The 6846-nt window shown below is 36.0% G+C and overlaps 1 long non-coding RNA gene across 1 annotated transcript; it reads left to right on the top strand.

Annotated features, from left to right (window-relative positions):
• The first annotated feature begins 5247 nt into the window (after positions 1–5247).
• Positions 5248–6595, top strand: LOC145073656 (uncharacterized). Its single transcript, XR_013691481.1, has 2 exons — positions 5248–5511; positions 6300–6595. It is a non-coding gene; the product is annotated as an uncharacterized LOC145073656 (long non-coding RNA).
• Positions 6596–6846: the final 251 nt, after the last annotated feature.

The following is a 6846-nucleotide window of genomic DNA, read 5'->3' as shown; positions in this document are numbered from 1 at the left end:
TGAGAGTTTAAACAAAAATTTCTTGGGCTTCCCTTTCGTATATTTACCTGCGAAAACCATTCCAAAAGGTTTCAGGCATATTTCTCCATCAGCATACTTCCTTAACTCTATTTGAGGTAATGTTGATTCCCAAGCGACTGTAACTTTTCTTCCAAGACCCACTGCAAGTTCTTCATCAGTCAACGCCAAGCAATCATAGTAGTTATCTATGAATATTTTGATATGTGCGAAACCAAATCTGAACACATCAGTATCATGTCCTTTCAGCTTGTTATCTTGCATGTCTTTGAGAATGGATGCCACTTGAATGAGATCATTTAGATTCATTAAGGGAAAATCAGCAATGGTGAAGTCGAATGCCTTGTTGTCTGCTCGAACCACAAAATATTGAAAATTTTGAAGCATGTCTTCGAACATCACATCCTTCTTAATTGTTAAAACTTTCTTGATCTTCATTAAAGACCACACCTCCTCTTAATCATTAGCAAGTACAACATGAAATCTTATCTTCAAATAAGTGTATTCATCAGCATTATCAAACTTTTCACTTATCTTGTACTGCGCCGTAATAAACATCATTTCATTTATCAGAAAATCAAGTTGGCTTCTATCTGAGTTCGCAACATCATAACTCTTCCTTGGATTTTTCTCTAACTCATATAAGTGATTCCCCAACACTTTGGATTCAATTGTTTCATACGAATAAAACTTCGCAGGATCACCTTTGTTCATTGTTGGTGGGTCACTTGCTCTTTGCCTCATGATACTTTGCACTTGTCTCAATCTTTCCATTTCAGCTTCTGCTTCTGCTTTCTTTTCCTCCTTTGATTTTTCATATGCAATCCCTTTCCCTTTACCAACATCGTCTGTTAGAGGTTTCACACTTGAGCTTCCTCCTTCTTTTGACCCAATTGAAATTCCTTTGGCAATTGGTTTTGTTGTCATTATAGTCGAGGAAATCGGCATTGTGAACACTGGCATAATGGTTTTAAGTTGAGTAGAAATCACCTTTCCCACTGTTTTCGCATCATCACCTTTACTTCATTTTCTCTCTCCCCCTTGCACCCCTATGAAAACAGGTGGGGCATTCTTCGGTAACAAAGAAGTAAAGTTCGCAATCGGGGCCAATGCCTTCTGAATAGCTTGCTCCAAGGTATTGACTTTGAGAGACAAGAATTCAGGAGTCAAAATTGTATGATGAGTAGTTTGCGAAACCAATATTTTTAATTCAGTCACCAACTGAATTAATTTATCAAACTGCTCCTTGTTTTCCTTTTGGTTGGCTTCGAGAATTGGAGCAGGAGATTGAGAATCAGTTAGAAGTTTATTAAGATCAGTGGCAACCCCATCAACCTTCTTTTGGACTTCCAAATGTTGAGAATTAATGGCTTGAAGCCCTTTCGCAATTTCCTTCTTTAATTCTTCAACCTTAAAATTCACATCCTCTCTGACCTTCTTGACATCCTGCACAAAAAGAACATGACGTTCTTTTGTAACAGTTTTCAACTCAGAAACAACTCCATTGAATGATTGTCCTTGAGCTTGAATGCGAAGCTCATTGTTCTTGTCAGATTGATCAACTTTTTCAAGTATTCTCTTCTCAGCTTTTTTGATCAGATATTCCACCTCCAATCCCGACAAGGATGACTTTGTACCAGAATCAGCTTGTGACTGAATAATGGCATTCAATTTTTGGTTCAGAATTTTAAATTGCTTACCTGACATAAGCATATGATCAGGTATCTCCTCCTCCTCTGAATCAAAATGTAGGGCCTCAAAAGTCCCTCCAAAACCTCCTCCTCCAGTTTCATCATCAGACATTGGTTGCGAAGGTTGAGGAGTTTCGGGTGATTGTGATGGAAATAAGGTGGTAAATGGATGTTGTAGAGGATGATCAAAAATTGATGAAGTAGTGATTGTAGTAGTTGGAAGAGAAAATGGTGGTAATGAAGTAGGTACCTCCTCAGAAACTAATTTGGTAGTGACTACTTCAAGTGGAATAGATGTGGTGGTAGAAATTTGCAAAGTAAGAGGAATGGAAACAGGTACCACAGTGGAGAAGGAAACAGGTGGAGTCTCCGGAATAATTTCTTCATCGGAGGATTCATTGCGAATGATCATCTTGCGTTTCTTGGAAAGCATTTGTTTTATATGTTTCGCAACCTCTTGAGCTCGTTTACGCTTGGAACCAGGAGAAACAGGAGCTGGAACATCTCGAAACACTGTCGCCTTACTACTGACCTCCATCTTGCGAATATTAGGAGAAGAAATAGTTGTTTGCGAAGATTTACGAAGCTTCTTTAATACCCCAAACTTTGAGTGTATAATCTCCTTCTTCGTTTTTGTAGAAATCTCTTCTTTGTCAACCTCTTCAACTTGTGAGACTTTAGAAGAGTGAAGTTTTTCTTCCTTTTGTGTTTTCTTCTTCTTCTTTGAGGATTCTTCGGTAACTTCCAGTAAGACTCCAGTTTGTACAGCTGGATCAAAACTTTTCATGTATCTAACCAGAACTTTGTGAGTTGAGTGCACTTTGCGAAGCATCGCATCCGAAATGCGAGCTACACTGGTGAAGATATTTTCATCATCTTCAACAACTTTTGGGAATTGATAAAATGAAAATTATGCAACTTCTCCACCTTCTGGAACTTGAATACCTTCCTTTTCATACACCTTTTCAAGAATTAAACTCCAGTACCGGGCACACGAAATACCCTTCTCAACATTCGTGTTTTCAAGACTTTTGACAAACTCCTTCCACAATTAAGTTCCGTAATCAACACTAATATCATAGTACAGACCCATCACCATTGCATATACTTCCATGTGACCCCTGTCTAGACCAACAGTCATCCCTGTTAAACACCTTAGAAAAATACCAAAGAGAAAGTTCCACATGCAGGGTAACCCAGATTTCCTGAAATCACTGATCTTTTCAAGAGATGGCTGATGTCCCATCTCATTGAACATGAAAATAATTTGGGAATTGATGGGTTTAAAGAACGACGGGTTATTGGGAATGTTTAAGAAGTCAATGAACATCTTCTTATTAAGACAAACCCTCTTGTTGTTCATCATGTTGAATGTGATAACATCAGTGGCATAGTTGTAGGATGCTGTTGATGCCGCCATTGACAACCAGGTCATCGGAACAGGAAAAGAACTGACATTGCGGTTAATAAAGGTGATCTTTTCAATGCAACAATCAACGTCTTCAGTTCTTCTGGGTAAGATGAGACATTAGGATCAACAAGGTAGTTGGTGCTTTGAATCTTCATTAGAGACTGTGAAATAACTTCTTCGGTGTTGGATTGAGTAGCAGCCATTGTTAGGGTTTGAAGAAGATGAAGATTCAGAGGATTTGTGAATTTTTGAGTTTGATCGCGTAACTGTTTAAGATACTCATGAATCCCTTTTTATATGTAACCCTGAATGATTTGAATTTGAAGCGGGATGCATTTAATGTAATCCGATGTGGCACCTTGAAAATCGGACCATTACTGCGAAAAGATAGCCATGCGTCAAAAAGCAGCTGTCACTTCTCCTAGAAAACCGGGTAGAATACCAGACGTCATGGATACACAGCCTGTCATTATCCCCCTTTATAGAATTATAACCATTAGAACCCTTCGCATGGAGGCTAGGCTCTTTCACTTTTGGGATGAGAAGCGAAGTCATATGCTAGACTTGCGAAATCTTCAGTCTAAGTTGGTATTACTTAGAACCTCAAGGATTTCATGAGTGCATGTGAGTCAAAGAAATAAGATGAGAAGCAAGTTAATTTTTTTTTTTTGGAATTCAGTGATGTCAAATATGCAATTTGACACAAAGACAGGTAAATCCCAAGCAAAGGTTGCTTCATTAATCATCAAGAGAGATGATCAACAACTTGTGTATGTTCCCGCGAATTACAATAGAATACTTTTTGATAAGTATCAAAGGGCTTCTTTTAAAAATGATTCTTGGGTTGGTTTAAAATTTCATTACATGTCATCCTAAACATAAGGTGATAAATTGTAACAGAAATTACTTGTATGACCAGTGTAGTCAGTGACAAGTCAGCTTTGAAAATATTTATCATGACTAGGAAATTCAAATGAAACTCACACATAAATCAGATTCATGAAAAATTTTATGTACTGGATATTGTTGGGTAACAAACATCGTGGGTTACGAATGTTTGATTAAGACCACTCATGCGAATTGAATATGATTTGGAGTTTTGAATTGTTGGTACTGAAACAAAAGTTTCGTCAATTTGTGGAACAATGTTCCCCGTCAATTCCTTAAGATGTAAGATGTTTGGGTTTCACTTTCATCATGGACTCATGATGTCAGATCATAAACACATAATTTTTGTATATCTAAGTCTCGATAGGTTTGATCAGAGACCTCTTGGACATACGTCTTTGTGTGTGATTTGTGTGAAGAATTTTATGATGAAAAAGATTGGTTGTAAGATCGAATGTACCTCTGTTATTTGTGGACCAAACAGAAAACTCTTAACTCATATGAGAAGAGTAAGGTAGCTCTTTTGACTAATGCGAATATAAGCCTTATTGGGAAGAAATTTTCATATGATAATTTCATTAAGACTTTCGTTTCTCACACATAGAGTCATACGAAGCTTGAGTCAATATGCTGCAGCATTCTTCTAGGGACATCCTAACTAGTACAAAGTTGAAAGAAATGATACCTTCCCATTGAAACATATAAGCATGACCTTTTCACATTATGACCTTGACTAAAACTAAATACACAACAAACTCAAAGTTAAAAATATTTTTGTGGTTTTTGAATTTTTCAAAAATAAAAACATAACAAAATAAAATCTTTTGGATTTTTGAATTTTTTAAAATACAAACAAAACAAAAGAAAATATTTTTGATTTTTCAAGTTTTTCGCAAAAAAATAAATAAATTGAACCTTAGTTAACAGATAAGCGCTTGCGAATAGGGATGCAAATTTTACCCATCGATTTGGGTACCCGCGGGTACCCGACCCGTTAGGGTCGGGTTTTACCCGATTTAGCGGGTAACGGGGCGGGCACGGGCGCAGATTTTTATACCCGCAACGGGGACGGGTCGGAGACGGATATGACACTATCCGACCCGTTTAAAACCCGATTATATATATATATATATATATATATATATATATATATATATATATATATATATATATATATATATATATATATATATATATATATATATATATATATAGTGTTTATGGAAAATTGATTCGTGAATCACAGTATCAAGACGACGCTTCGGAATTGACTCCTCGTTTCTTCAAGCCATTAACTGATCTCACTCTCTCTCTAATCTCCTTTCCTAGAATAAAAAATTTTGATTTCATTATAAAAGATGCGGCCACCCTTTGTCTTTGATTCTTAGTTCTTCACAAAATCACGACATCAATGTTTCACCTTCAAGCTACCTTGCTATCATCACCAATTCAACGCTCATGGAATCAAGAAGTTCCAGCTTCATCCCAAAATCCTAAGCCCATGTAAGTTTTCAATTTTATTTTCTTACCCTCGATTTTGGTATTATCGATTTCTGGTATAATCGATTCTAGTATAATCGATTTCTTGTATAGTCGATTTCTAGTATAATCGATTCTGGTATAAGCGATTTCTTGATTGAATGATTTTTGGTTGTATATGTTTTGAGTGATGCTGGTTATAATCAATTTCTTAATCACTAGATTACTTACACTCAATTTTGTTATAATCAATTTCATGCCTTGAACTTGATTACAACCATTGAATCTTTTTCACCTGTAACTTATTTGTTACATGCTTTTGATTTTATTTTATTACACTCAATTTTGATGTTAACCTATTAAACTGATGGATTTGTATCTTTTTTTTAGTGATGTTGGTTACAATCGACAACTTAGTCACTCGATTTCTTACACTTCATTTTGTTATAATCAATATCATGCCTTCAACTTGATTGCAGCCACTGAATCTTTTTTTGCTGTAACATATTTGTTAAATGTTTGTCTAGAAAGTAGAAAGTAGAAACTTATTAAGTCAACATTTTTTTTTCTGTTTTGGTTGTAACTAAAATATGATTTCTAGTAAAACAGAAATCTAATTGTTGCATAAAGTGGAACTGATTTCTAGCAAAGTGCATTGTTTTTACAGCATCTTTTTTACTACATATATGTAATTGTTTTTTGTATTATCAATGAATCTAATTTCTAGCAAACTACATCTTTTTAGCGGCATCTATGTTCTATCAATCCGATTTCAACCATATTTTTTTGTTTTTTTTTGCACTGACACTCAGGATAGATAGCCCCCACAACCAAGTGTTGATGTTGCTGGAACTACAGATGGGCAGGTTGTTAGAGCAACAAATGGACAAGTTATTGAAGTTATAAAAGATGATGAAGCCGGTCCAAGCTTTGTGGATTTTGATATTTAGTTCATGAAAAATTGTTGTTTTTATTTTAGTTATTTAACAAACATGAGGATGTCGTGCTTATCTTTTTCTTTTTGTTTTTACTTTTTTGTGTACCAGAATGAAGTATGAATTGTTGAATGTTTTAGTTATCATGATTATTACTATGTCTTTTTTATATATATCTCAGATTTATTAAAAAAATGATTGGATCTTTTTTAGTTAACGGATATCCATCGGGTTCCCCGTATCCGACGGGTTTTCTTTTACCCGAATCCGTCGGGGATTTGGCGGGTCGGGGGCGGGTACGGGTGTTGGGGTCGGAGTTCGGGGGCGGGGATGGGTATTGTAGTATCCGACAATATCCGCCCCCGTTTGCATCTCTACTTGCGAAGCCATGCGAAGCCGCTTAATGAACAGTAACTTCTGAATG

Source organism: Lactuca serriola, chromosome 9 (genome assembly GCF_051521515.1).
Source record: "Lactuca serriola cultivar US96UC23 chromosome 9, Lser_US96UC23_V15, whole genome shotgun sequence".
In the NCBI taxonomy this organism is placed as follows: Eukaryota; Viridiplantae; Streptophyta; class Magnoliopsida; order Asterales; family Asteraceae; genus Lactuca; species Lactuca serriola.
Note: the sequence above shows the minus strand (reverse complement) of the source record. Positions and strands in the feature narration are given on the sequence as shown.